Below are 12,447 nucleotides of genomic sequence, written 5' to 3'. Positions count from 1 at the left end.
AACTGTTTAAAACCTTTTGATCTACTGGTTATTTTAATTATTACTTTGTTCTGTTGTTAATGACTGTTTCTTAATGGCACACAGCTTGTTGGACACCGCCCTGGTATAGTAGCTGCTTTGTGCGGTCAGACACCCCATTCCAGGTGAATGGAGAAGTTGTTGCTAGGAACAGTCCTGGGCGCATGTTGGAATTCCTGCATTCAAATGGCCTGATTTATAAGTTTTGGGAAGTGATCCTTTACACTGGGATTTTTGTTGGCATCCGTCTGCCTCGGGAGACCATGGAGGAGTGCACACCTTTGGGGTGAATTAAAACTGTTGGAAGATTATGGCGCCTGCTGTGGCTGTAGAGACCGATAGGGGAGAGACATGTTTTGCTGCAGCTGGGCCAGATGAAGGCGTCTGGTTGTGCTGCTGCAGATGCACCATGGCGTTTCTTCTCTCTGTGCTCCTCCCAGCGGTCATTTCTCCTCTGGTCACTGGTGTGGATATATAACCGGACTTGTCTGTCTCCAGGCACTGCAGTCGCCTACAAGGGATTCCCGCACAGCAGGATTGAAACATCACTAAGTGGGTTTGGGAGAGAAAATCTTTGTTTGAGACTCTGTTCTGCTGTGTCTGCCAAATCTTCCTGACACAGTGCATGTGGAAGGCATTGAGGCATCGCTCTTGACTGTTGTAAGTTGCTCATGTCTCACATCCATAAAGCATTGTGCTCAACCCACAACCTCGGTAGACCTTCTTTCTTGGTATTGGGCAATAGCATCACATTCCTTTACAAGGCAGGAATTGCCCCTCCAACTCCTCCTCCTCTCCTCCTGTATGTCAGTTCAAGTACAGTGGTACTTCGGGTTAAGAACTTAATTCATTCTGGAGGTCCGTTCTTATCCTGAAACTGTTCTTAACCTTAAGCTAACGGGGCCTCCTGCTGCTGCCACGCGATTTCTGTTCTCATCCTGAAGCAAAGTTCTTAACCCAAGGTACTATTTCTGGGTTAGCGGAGTCTGTAACCTGAAGCATCTGTAACCCGAGGTACCACTCTATCTTGCTGCACCATCTCATTTCTTTCTCTTTTTTTAATATAATTTTATTAGATTTTGTTTTTTACAATTTAGAATATTCATTTGTACAACCTTAAAATGTCAATGTCTTCCCTTCTTCTCTTTCCATGGTTCATTTTACATAGCATAAATCCCTGCATACATTTTATATAAACTAAACCATTCAGTATTCCATTAGTACTTCCATCAAAACTTATTTACACTGCTGAATTTATCTTAATGCTGCCAACATTTTCAAGTGTACACAATTTCCCCCCATATATTCAGTAAACATTTTCCAATTTCTTTAAACGAATATTCTTCTTGTTCTCTTATTTTATGCATTAGATCTACAAGCTGCACATATTCCATCATTTCAAGTTGCCATTCTTCTTTGGTCAGGACCGCGCTCATTTTCCATTTTTGGAAAAAAAACACGGGCCGCCATAGTGGCATACATAAATAGCCTTTTTTTGACACCTGGGAATTTCCATCTGAATTATCTTCAGCAAAAAGAACTCTGGTTGCTGTTTTTTGGAAAGATGCTTTTAAACCTTTTTCCCAATTTGTTTTAAATTATTTCCCAATACTCTTTTACCCTTTTACAGGTCGACCACATTTCTCATAACATTCAGAACTGGTGCCTGGGTTTGCTTACATTCCTCTTCCCTCCGCTTCCCTTTTCCCTTTTGTGTCAGGTCTTTAAAAAAACATTGTAAGCCTGAGGGCCATGACTCTTATTATCTTCATCAATTCATAAGTCATGGTTGAGAGCTTTTCTTTCTGAAGAGTGTGGTAAAAATGCTCTGAATGAATGAATGTGTTACAAGGTTAGCATTTCAGTGAATTGTGTTCTCTGCTTTGATAATAATTATGTCAGCCAGCTTTAACTGGTTTATTAAGTGGTTTGAATCAACAAAGCTAATTTATCAGTCCCGATTTTAATTGGTTCAGCTGTGAATTAAGGACACAACCCTAATTAACTAAGCTTTTTTTTTTTTTTGTCCGTTATTGAAGTTGGGCATGAAAAATAAAATCTTTAAGTGATTTTTCCTTCTAACAATGATTGGTATCATTTGATTGCTGTTGAATTATAAATGCTTTTGACACTTCATTCAGGATCTCAAAAATTATACCTATTTAGGTATAATACAGTTTGATTTAAATTTAATCCATTAATGAAATAATCCATCATCTGAAGGGTAGACAATTGATCAACTAAAATATTCTAGCTGAGTGACAGCTCCAGTTACACTTAATTGATTTTTAAAATTTTTAATTAAGGCACAACCCTTCAGTTTAATTCAAGGAAACATAATGTAATGCCCAGTCCCCTCCAGCTAGTTCGTAACAAAAACATTTTTCTGTTTTAAACAGTTTTATTTTTATCATTATTCTGGGATTCAGGGTTTCCTGGCTTAGGTCTAGGGAGTGGTTAATTTCTTTCATTTTCAGGTGCACTCCTGAGTAGGTATTAATCAGGGCAGGGAATAAAACGCCTGCCTATAGGCAGGAATATATTTGTGTACTAATAATAGTTCTGGCATTACTTGACAAAAACCAGGAAGAGGAGAGGGATGGAAATCCAAGGGGAGCACAACTTCTCTGGCCCTCTATGCTTTAGATTCCCCCATTGAATATACAGTGGTACCTTGGGTTAAGTACTTTATTCATTCTGGAGGTCCGTACTTAACCTGAAACTGTTCTTAACCTGAAGCACCACTTTAGCTAATGGGGCCTCCCACTGCCGTCGCACTGCCGGACCATGATTTCTGTTCTCATCCTGAAGCAAAGTTCTTAACCTGAGGTAATATTTCTGGGTTAGCGGAACCTGTAACCTGAAGCGTATGTAACCTGAAGCGTATGTAACCTGAAGTGTATGTAACCCGAGGTACCACTGTACATGTTGTTAATTTTCCTGTACAGTGGTACCTCGGGTTAAGTACTCAATTCGTTCTGGAGGTCTGTTCTTAACCTGAAACTGTTCTTAACCTGAAGCACCACTTTAGCTAATGGGGCCTCCCACTGCCGTCGCACTGCCGGACCATGATTTCTGTTCTCATCCTGAAGCAAAGTTTTTAACCTGAGGTACTGTTTCTGGGTTAGCGGAGTTTGTAACCTGAAGCGTATGTAACCTGAAGTACCATGGTATTTGGCACTGAAGCTAGACTTCCTTCTCCAGTAAATAATAAATAGGGGCTTTCTCCTTTCTAGTTGACCATGGGTGAGAGTAGAGGGTAGATCTGGATCTACTGGTAATAGATCTCTAGGCGATTTTCAGGAAATCAGCAAATATTTCTGATTCCAACTTAGCAACACCCAAATTACTCCCTCCCTCTTAATTATACTGCTGAAAGTGTGGCGGTCACCAAAAGTTAACTCAGTTCAGTCTTGGTACTCAGCATGAATTCTTGGGCTTGGGATTCCTCAGTTCTAATTTTGTCTTTTGCACCAAGCACTGTTCTAGTTAAATCAAAGAAACCGAAAAGGAAATTGCAGAAGCCTCAAGTCTGACCACCCCTAATCTAAGCTATCTTGGTCCTATTCAGGTGTTCAGTTCCTGTTGTGGGTGCCAGATTTAGTTGTTGGAGAAATCCAATGAAAAAGGAGACAGGAACAGGAACTGTTGGTGTTCACTTATTTGTCCCATTTCCAGAATGGAAATCAATTCAGCTAAATTGGTTGAGCTGTGATTCCTGCATTGCAGGAGGCTGGACTAGATTACCCTTGAGGTTCCTTCCAACTCTACAATTCAATGTATACGATTGGTATTTGTGGTGATGGTTGTTTTCCGCCTGCAATTGATACAAAATTGATTATTTCCTCCTCTTTGTAGTGTGTTTCATTTGCATTGAAATGAATGCTACAACAAAACAACATAATAATAACGCAATTAAAGATGTAGAATTCTGCCATAACAGATGAATAATGTTGTTTCTGTTGGAAGCTGAATTACAGTGGAACAGAAACAGTGCTGCATGTGGTGAACATGGGTCAGAATAGAAATCAGTGCCCTAAGGCTAAGATAGCTCCGTCAGTAGAGCATAAGACACTTAGAGAGCCAGTGTGGTGTAGTGGTTAAGAGCGGTGGACTCGTAATCTGGGGAACCAGGTTCGCGTCTCCGCTCCTCCACATGCAGCTGCTGGGTGACCTTGGGCCAGTCACACTTCTCTGAAGTCTCTCAGCCCCACTCACCTCACAGAGTGTTTGTTGTGGGGGAGGAAGGGAAAGGAGAATGTTAGCCGCTTTGAGACTCCTTTGGGTAGTGATAAAGTGGGATATCAGATCCAAACTCTTCTTCTTCTTCTTCTTCTTCTTAATCTCAGCGTTGTTGGTTTGAGCCCCATGTTGGGCAAAAGATTGCTGCATTGCAGGGCTTTGGACTAGATCAGGCATAGAGAAACTTGGCCCTCCAGATGTTTTGGGTCTACAACTCCCATCATCTCTAGCTAACAGGACCAGTAGTCCCAAAACATCTGGAGGCGTGAGTTTGCCAATGCCTGGACTAGATGACCCTCATGGTCCCTTGCAGCTCAACAATTCTATGATTCTTGCATCCTTAGTGACAAATGTGCAAAGAAACTAGTGAGAATAGTTGAGCTACATCCCATGAAAATAACAAAAGCATTGGTTTAGCCTCTTGGCCATCTGCATGGTGCCACTTTGAAGGGATGAGAGCTTTCTTTGCAGGGATGGGGACCCTAATTGAGCGAGGCAGACACATGCACCGCTCAAACTGCTGCTACAAAGGCACCAGGTGTTATGTGTGGCATTCTCATCTGCACATCCTCACCAGGATGGCTGATTCCCTTGGAGAGTCTCACTCAAAAAACAGACCTACTCGTGCTTCTTTCACTTCCCGCCTGCAAAGAGAATTTGAGGAGGAAATAGTTGGTGCTTCCTTGTCCACGCAGCATGTTTTCCCCCTGAGGATGGGTAGGGAGGGCCTTCCCCTGTATCTGCATTGAGTAAATTAAAATCCTTCTTGATTTTAATTTCTGGGAGGGTGGTGGAGACTTGGGAGGGAATGGGAGCTTTTCCAGCCATGATGCCTTTCTAAAAGGATTAGCCTTGAGCAAGCCTAGGGTTTTTTTCTGCGTTCCATCGTTCAAACATCCCAGGGCATGCACACGACTCAGCCAGTCTCTGTCCCACAAGAAAAGGCTCCTTCATAATTTCCTTTATGCTGGGGGGAGGAACTTGAGGAATCAGAGATGGGACTTTGATGGGTGGAGCCATTCCAAACCCTCCCCCCACTCCTCCTGACTCTGCTTGCTCACCCTTAACCCATGTCAGGTGCCCGGCTGTAAAAGTAGCCAGGTCTGGTTCTCTTTTACAGCTGTGTTTGAGGAAGAAATCTCAGCACCCAGTGCTTTTCTCCTCTATGCATGCCAACGTTGCACACTTACCAAAACAAAAGAGGAGCCGCGGCCCATTTTTGCATTTGATCATTCCAGTATCACAGCCTTAGCACACACCCCCATCCGTTCTTAAAAATACCCGAGCTGCAGGATTCCCAATTCTGTGGTCTACATAAGCAAATTGGCATGGTTTCTCTTTACATTCCACTAACTGATTCTGCAGTTTAAAATTGTTTTTAAATTAAATATTCAATAAAAACAAACAAAACATTAAAAAAAATAACCACCAAAAAATAATAATAAAAGATTTTACTTCACTGGAAGATCTAGCTTCGTATTGTCAGCTCTAATTGGTAAGTGGCTTTCCAAGGTCTTTCGCACCCCTTGCTACATGACACTTTGAATGGGAGATGCTGGGGATTCAGCCTTCAGCCTTCTGCATGCCAAGCCCATGTCCTAATTCTTATATTACCCTTATGGTATGAAATGGCACACTTAGTGTCCATGCACATGCATTTATACCTATTTGTATTAGAGACAGGATTAGAGTTGCCAGGTCAGGAGCATCCCTCACCCTGAGATTTCAAGGCCCAACCTTAAACCAGGCATAGGCAAACTCTGCCCTCCAAATGTTTTGGGACTACAACTCCCATCATCCCTAGCTAACAGGACCAGTGGTCAGGGATGATGGGAGTTGTAGTCCCAAAACATCTGGAGGGCAGAGTTTGCCTGTGCCTGCCTTAGACCTAGCGGAGGCCCCATGTGATGTCATGGGAAGGTGACTGAAAGCAAGGCACTATTATCAGCACTGTCAGGTGCACGACATGTCTACCTTGAGACCAAGCTGAAAGGGAAGGATCTAATTTTGCAGATCTAGCCATGACTTGAGTTCAAACCATGGCAATGAGGCAGAGTCTTCCTTCTTCCCACAGCTTGAATTACTTCTGCAAAATTAGAGGGTGCTCCCAATGCATCCATTTCCATTTGTCCCCAACATTTACTGCTAGGAAGAGTCCCATGGACGCAGGAGACAAAATTGTTTTGCTTAAGGATTGTCCACATTTGAGCATTATTTAACTGCTAATCCACCCCCTGCCCCCCAATTCAGATTAGGAAGTAGCAGTCCACACCCGCAGGGTTTTTGAATGTGTATATGAGGAGCAACTTCGATCCTTCCTGTTCATACCAGTAGTAGGCTTTCTCTTTTGTGTTTGTTGCTGCCTTCTAATCTGATTGTTCTATTATGCCTGTTAAATAACAACAGGCATAAGGACAGGTAGCTGTGAGCACACATTATTAATCAATTTATTTTGATCCACCCCAAAACATGTGCAAAACCATTGCAAAGTTGCATGTGCAAATCTGGGGGCTCAAAAGGGGAGGAGGCTCAATCCGCGACCAGAAAGAAGAGGAGTTTCAAGAGGACTGGAGGAAATTCAAGGACTTTTTGAATAAATATTGTAATATAAAAAATTAGAAATTACTTGAAAGAAGCAAATAGGCCTAGGATTAAATTAAGTTATAATTAAATAAATGGGATTTAGAATGTTAAGAAAAGTGAATAAGATGGACTATAATTGGAAATTGTTTTAGTTTAATAATGATATTGGAATGCTGTTACTTTTAATTACAAGGAAACTCATAAGGGAGGGATTTGAGGAAGTCAACCAAGATGTTTAAAAGGTTAAGTTAGTTGTTATTGTTTATCTGTTTACTGTTCCCCCTTGTTTTTCGTTTTTCTTCTTTCTTCTTTTTCTTTTTCTGTTTTTGTGTATCATCTTGCTTTGTGGTTTGTGCTATCACGGTGGAAAATCTAATAAACATTTTATTTAAAAAAGGGGGGGATCAGTTCAGGAGCAAACCAGAATTAGTTCATGATCACAGCCAGAAAGGAAAGCCTTGAGGAAGTAGTAGGCATAGAAAGGGGAGTGGCAGAAAGTGATGATGGATCCACTTACCCCAGAACTCCAAAACAAGGTAGTTCAGTTGGTAGAGCATGAGACTTTTAATCTCAGGGTTGTGGGTTTGAGCGCCACATTGGGCAAAAGATTCCTGCATTGCAGGCAGGGGTTGAATTAGGATCCTAGTGGTCCCTGCCAGCTCTACAATTCTGTGGTTCTAAATCATCTGTGACCCAAGTGGGGCAGTTTGGAGCCCAATTTCTCCCTTCTTATCTTATTATCCCCACTATCAGGTAGACCCAGGTTTTAAGAGAGGGCACTCAGATTGTGCTGTTTGAGGGTGTTATCATGTGGACCACACAAAGTAAATGTGAATGCAAACAGCTGCAAACACACAGTAAACTCTGGTGTGGACACTGCACAACTTTTCTGCTGGGGCAGCATCTGTACTACAGCTATTTCTTTAAACTGGAAATTCAGATTTACATGTTCTGGTGGTGGTAGCCAGCACACAAGCTGTGTGAGAGAAGGATGATTTCAAAATTATAGCTGCGGAACAGGACGTCTGTGGATGATGGAGGCGTTAAACATAACAGACTTTTACTGTAGCCAGTAAAAGTCTAGTATTTCTTTAACTAGCACTCCCGTTGCCCTTAAGCATGCAAAAATATATACAGGTGCTTGCTTGATTTATATCCTTTCCAACAGGCTATTCGCAAAGCACATAAAGCTGAGCAGCTGTTTAAATCTTTGCAGGATCTTTGCCATTGTTCCCTTTAGCTTTGCAGCTGTATCAACTGATGGCAACAGAAGGGATTTTTAAAGATGTTAAAAAATGACCCCACTGAGAAAAAGCTTTACCACTTGGAGGGCTTCAAAGCACTTCTAGAACGTAAAGAACAGCAACAGCTTTGAAAAGCTGCATGAATCATAATATTCCTCCACAATGTTATTACACACATATAATTTACTTTATTGCAGAAGAGCTTTGAATCCCCTTTCTCAGTAGCTGTTCCCAACGAGAGTCCAGCTAATGAAATCATGGTGCCAAGCAGGGAAACTTTTTTTGTACATACTTAAAGCATATGTCCATAAAGAAATGCAGTGAACTCAGCTGATTACCCTTTCCTGTAAACGCTGTTCATGGGAAAGATGGGCAGGACCAAGAAACTTCCCAATCCCCGAACAGCAAGAGAATCAGGTAGGGTGAGCAGAAACTGGCTTGGTCTCCCTTTTGCAACTTTTTCGGGACCTCCAAATCACTAGGTGGTTCCCCCACCCCAACAACCAAGAGATAAATAGCAACTTCTGAACATCAAAAATGCTGTTAGTAGGGGCGGAGGAGGAATCTGTTTTTAATGTATTTATACACAGAATTGGGTGGTTCTGACTAGTCGAGCTAATAATATGCAAACAATACATATATGTATCAGGGAGTTATCACGACAGATAGAAGGACTTTTTCATGCAGCACATAGTTAAACAATGACACTTGTCCCCAAAGGAGTTCAGTGAGGGCCACCATCTTGGATAGCTTTAAAAGAGCATTAGACAGATTCATGGAGGAGGAGGTCATTGATGACCACTAGTCATGGTGGCTCCACTCTGCCGCCATAAGTTGGAAGTAGCAATGTTTCTGAATTCCAGTTGCTAGAAGCCACAGGAGGAGAGAGTGTTTTGTGTTCAAATCTTGCTTGCAGGTTTCCCATAGGCCTCTGATTGGCCACCATGAGAACAAGATGCCAGACTTGACGGGTCATGGACCTGATCCAGCGGGCTCTTAAGTTCTTACATTTTTATGCCCTGAGTGGTACTATATATTTTCAGCAAATTCTTTAAAGTATTAACAACATACATATTTTAATACAGCTAAATGGATTGTTATATCTGTTTATGTGCTGGCTACTTGAGAAAACTTTATAGTGTCAATGCATATAAATATGGTATTTATTCTTATTATTTTATTAGTTAACTTTGTATACTGTCCCAGAGCACTTTGCAGCAGAAAAATACAAAATCAGATTAAAAAATATATAATAAAAAACTAAAGCAAATCGATACCCCGCACTCCCACAAACACATTTTAAGAGCCCTAGAATGTTATTCAGCCTAATGCCTGTTAGAAGAAAAAAGTTTTCACCTGGCGCCTACAGCCATGTAATGAAGGTGCCAGGTGAGCGTTCTTGGGGAGAGCAATTCACAAAAGGGGAGCCACCGCAGAAAAGGCATTGAAAAGTATTCCTATCTTTATCAGAACTGGTCAAACAAACAAACAAACAAACACCTCCCTTACTTCTCATTGACCTCAAGGAAGAGAAAGGGATGGGGGGGGGTGAAACTATGTGGATAAGCTTTCATGTGGGTTTTCAGAAAATTTCATCCCTAGCTGCCATTTGAGAAGGTGGTAACCATAGTAGCTAATGAGCTCATTGGCTTTTTTTGATGCTGCGGTTGAAGCCCGAGGTGCAAAATCCCATTTCCCCAATGTGCTGTACAGGAGATGATTTCTGGTGGGTGGGCTGCAAGCCATATTATTCAGATATTTGTTTTATATCATTATGGAAGGTTCAGCCTAATTTATACACAAGAGGTAGGACCCTCTAGCCTATGCCATTTAGAGCAGTTGCTCTACTCTCTTTGCCCAGTGCTTTTTCAAAGGCCATAATAAACCATAATGTAAACATCCACTCTGCAATAAACACCTTTTACCACTGCCTAGTATCAATTAATCCGATATAACTTATTTTATTGAGGGTTTTAGTGTGGCATAAAAGTTGTTAGTTCACCTGTATTTCCCAGAGGCTCCAATGGAAAGTGTTGCAACAATTTCCCTTCTGGATCTGACACTTAGGCATGGTATATAGGCTGCTGCAAAAAGACATGTCCTTTCAAAGGAACTCGGAGACTTTTAAGAGCATGATCCAGCGGTTTCAAATGGAGAGATTTAAGCGTTTGCTGGATGATTATCCCACTGAAATCATTGGGATGTAAAACACACACACACCCATCAAGCAGCTTACATGCAATTCCAAGGTGACACTTACTGGGCCAGATCTGCTTAGTTTCAGCAGCATAACCTTCCTTCAGATCAATATATGATCTGCACAAAATTTGGTGGTCAGCAGCAACCCTAACCCCACTTACGTGAGAGTAAGACCCATTGAATTGAATGGAACTTAGAAGCAGGCATAGTTAGAATTCATCCTTAGCCATTTTTAGCCCGTTTCACCTGCTCTTTTATATGGTTGGGTTATTGAGAGTGCTGTTACTTCTTACTGCTGTTATTTTAAGATTCCTGCTATTGCTTTTATTGGTTGTGATAGTGGTTTCATAATTTTAATAGATGACTTGCACGTTTTGATGTTGAGTGTTTCATTGTTTGCCCTTTTTAATGAAAAACTGCATTGAAGAGCCCTTTGCACCAAATGACAATATTAAAAGTAAAGGACAGTTATATAAATGCCCTTCTGAGAACCCAACTGAGACAGTAAGACAGTGCTAGCTAGTAAATGTAGGTGTTAAGGACCACAGAGCTGTAAATTGCTAGAAAAGGCTCAGCTTGGTCATGACCAGTCAACCCCAGAGAGGGGAAGGACATAAAGTTTTTATTTTCCTGTTCTCTCCCTCTCTTTTCTTCTTGAACCATGTAACTAACCAGACATATTATGATTGAGCTCCCATGCCCAGACTCCATGTTTAAAGATACTTTTTGTACTTAAGAAGTTTTTACTTGTGTTGTTTCTGTTGTAGCATTGAATGATGCTTCTGCTCTGGAGGGTAGGAATCAAACCAATGGCTTCAAGTTACAAGAAAGGAGATTCTGACTAAACATCAGGAAGAACTTTCTGAGAATAAGATCCTTGTGGTCCCTTACAACTCTACAGTTCTAAAATTCTATGATGCATGAGTGAGACCTTCGATTACTGTAAGTAAAGCATTTAAACTTATTTAAGTTACAGATAGGTAGCCGTGTTGGTCTGCCATAGTCAAAACAAAAAAAAAATTCCTTCCAGTAGCACCTTAAAAGGTAAAGGTAAAGGTACCCCTGCCCGTACGGGCCAGTCTTGACAGACTCTGGGGTTGTGCGCCCATCTCACTTAAGAGGCCAGGGGCCAGCGCTGTCCGGAGACACTTCCGGGTCACGTGGCCAGCGTGACATCGCTGCTCTGGCGAGCCAGAGCCGCACACGGAAACGCCGTTTACCTTCCCGCTGGTAAGCGGTCCCTATTTATCTACTTGCACCCGGAGGTGCTTTCGAACTGCTAGGTTGGCAGGCGCTGGGACCGAGCAGCGGGAGCGCACCCCGCCGCAGGGATTCGAACCACCGACCTCTCGATCGGCAAGTCCTAGGCGCTGAGGCTTTAACCCACAGCGCCACCTGCGTCCCCAGTAGCACCTTAAAGACCAACTAAGTTAGTTCTTGGTATGAGCTTTCGTGTGCATGCACACTTCTTCAGATACTTCTTCAGATATCTGAAGAAGTGTGCATGCACACGAAAGCTCATACCAAGAACTAACTTAGTTGGTCTTTAAGGTGCTACTGGAAGGAATTTTTTTTTGTTTAAACTTATTTAAGTTTGTAGTCTATTCACTGCAAGAGGGATAGAGACGTGGGGAGCACATTGTGAGCACTTAATACTGGGACATTTAAAAGGTCTAACGACCTAGATGTTCTGCACTTTGCAAATGCTGCATATTTGAGTGCTGGGAGTTCTTTTGACTAGAGGGTGAGTCAAGCACCACTCTTTTTGTATTCAAGCAGTCAGCCATTTTTTCTTTTGTGGCTTCCCACATATGTGGAACCTCAGAATTAATTGGTATTCCCTAGTTATTTCCCAACATATGTAATATAAAGACCGTGGCTTGTTGCAAATGGACAGCCTGCTTATGCAGGCTGCTCATTCACACACAACCCCTTCCTCCCTGGACTGCATAGGAGAGGAAACAACCTAGAGCTCTGGCTTAAGTTACATGCAAGCCACTGCTTGTTTCTCTCCAAACAAGCTGTGAGTGTCCGTTTGCACATAACACTAAGCCAATCATCTGATTTGTTTTCACCCTTGCAATGCATGGGGGCGGGAGCAAATGAACAGCATCCGTCAACACACTGCTCATTTGCAGTAAGTCCTTCAATGTTTTAGATC

The sequence above is a fragment of the Podarcis gaigeae genome (genome assembly GCF_964106915.1).
Source record: "Podarcis gaigeae genome assembly, chromosome: 4".
In the NCBI taxonomy this organism is placed as follows: Eukaryota; Metazoa; Chordata; class Lepidosauria; order Squamata; family Lacertidae; genus Podarcis; species Podarcis gaigeae.
The sequence above is the reverse complement of the archived record's forward strand: the minus strand, read 5'-3'. Positions refer to the sequence as shown.